Source organism: Tauraco erythrolophus, chromosome Z (genome assembly GCF_009769465.1).
Source record: "Tauraco erythrolophus isolate bTauEry1 chromosome Z, bTauEry1.pri, whole genome shotgun sequence".
NCBI lineage: Eukaryota > Metazoa > Chordata > Aves > Musophagiformes > Musophagidae > Tauraco > Tauraco erythrolophus.
In genome coordinates, this window is record NC_141496.1 from 86,515,924 (window position 1) to 86,517,991 (window position 2,068).

Here is a 2,068-nt window from a genome sequence, read left to right on the forward strand (position 1 = left end):
ATTCTCCCTCTGCCAAGCAACCTTGGCCAAAAAAAGAGGCAGGAGGAGGGAAGTGGAGAAAGAACAAGGAGAAAAAGGGGGAATAAAAAAAAAACAAAACCAAAAAAACAGAGCAGACTGTGAAGAAAAAAGGTGAAGTCACACAGAAGCAAACAAATCAAAGTTACACAAATCCTTTTAAATCCTGCCGATTAGAACTTTCTTTCTAGCTGTAGTTAACATAAAATGCACCGATGTTAGAAAGCTTTATGAACAAGAGCTGAAATGATATTTGAGAACATTATCTAGTTTCTCGTTTACTGGGTACACAAGAGGTATTTAGACGGGTATGACTTGTGTTCCTTGAGCAAGTTATTTTTTTAAAAAATCAGAAAAACCACTGCAGCTTGAGCAATATTGTGCCTGAATTCAAGTCAGATTTGCTTTCCAAAACATGCAAAACAAATGCTGTTGTTGAAAGTACTTGAAAGCAGACATATGAATTGCTATGCGACACACAATTAAAAGAAATCAAGACGCATGGTTTGCAAAACTTGTTTTCTGCCACTTGTTTCCCTGCTGCACTTGGTTGACCATCAACAGATAAGGAATGGTTAACTACACTGCCATTTTTCAAGAGATGACTCATTTTTAAAATGGTCAGAATCAGTGCGTGTCATGTGAGAAAGTGGAGCAAGTAACAGCTTCAGAAATCATTCTGCAAGGTTCAGTATATTTATCAACTCACCTTGCTGCTGACCTGCAACATCCACTTAAAGGCCAGAAGAGACAATAAACTATGTCAAATTACATGAACAAATACTCGTGTAGGATTAGCAAGATCAGACAATTCCAAATGTTATCTAATCAGCAATACCTGATTTCAAATTATTATTAAAGTGAAAGGGAGCAGAAAACAAGACTTACCATTGTTCTGCAACATACATCACAATTAACTGTACTTGTGTTATCACTGTTTATTGCACTTGGTATTTTTGTGTGTGCTAGAAAAAATGCTACTAATAAACTTTCCTGTAGTAAGGAAATAACAAATGACAAATATTCATCCATGAAAATAATTAAATTATATAATCTAATTTAATCTACAGACCAAATAATTTAAAGAAGTCATCATTGTTCTTCTTCATTGAATCCTATTGCTCAAAGGTTTTTTATTTCAGCAGAACTACAGAACCCTCTAGGCTTCCTTCTTAAATTTTGATTAACTTTCGAAATAGGAAACTGGCAAATTCTTCAGAATGACTTCATCAATATTCCCGGGCACTCTAAAAACAATATTTCCTCATGAAAATAAAATTTCACAATGGTAATCTTCACATTTCCTTCAGTACTTGAATGTTGGGCTTTTGTGACCCAGGACCAATGAACACTAAAGAACTTTTAAGCAAAAAAATCAAACTACTTATTCTTCTTCTTCTTGACTGTTAAATTTTATTGTGTTACAGAATAGTGAACTTTGTAGAAAATTCGATGAGCTGACATTATGGACCTTGTCCCACACTCTAGTTACACAGAGGTCAAGTACTGGTGGTGGAAGGCCCTGTTTATTTTATTGTATCTCTATCATTTTAAGGCAAAAAAAGGCAGTTATCTCAACATAATTCTTCACAAAGTAGAGTTCTTTACACAAACCATAGTTTGTTAATTACATTTTTGTCATATTGTTGGACCTCTGACCATCTCTCTGCTTTATCAGAGATAAAGCAGAGATAAATTTAAAAATATCCTGGCAGACCACTGATGGATATTTATTACATTTATACTATTTTCCGCTAATCAAATCATATAGTATTTACAGCAAGCTGGATACTTGAAATAGCCAACACAGACATTATAAAACAAGAATAACATTATCTTTATGATCTTCAATTCAATCAGACAGGTTTCAGTTACCTTATTTCTTTATAATAAATCATTTAAATTCTATTCAGTCTAGGTAAGTATGGTGTAGCTAAATTACCATTCTTTCAATCAATACAGTGATTGGCTTTGTTTTTATTTTGTGATCAGATTCATAAGCTTTTGTTACAGCTTGCAAAATGCTGAAATAGAAGTCGGGGTTTTCTCA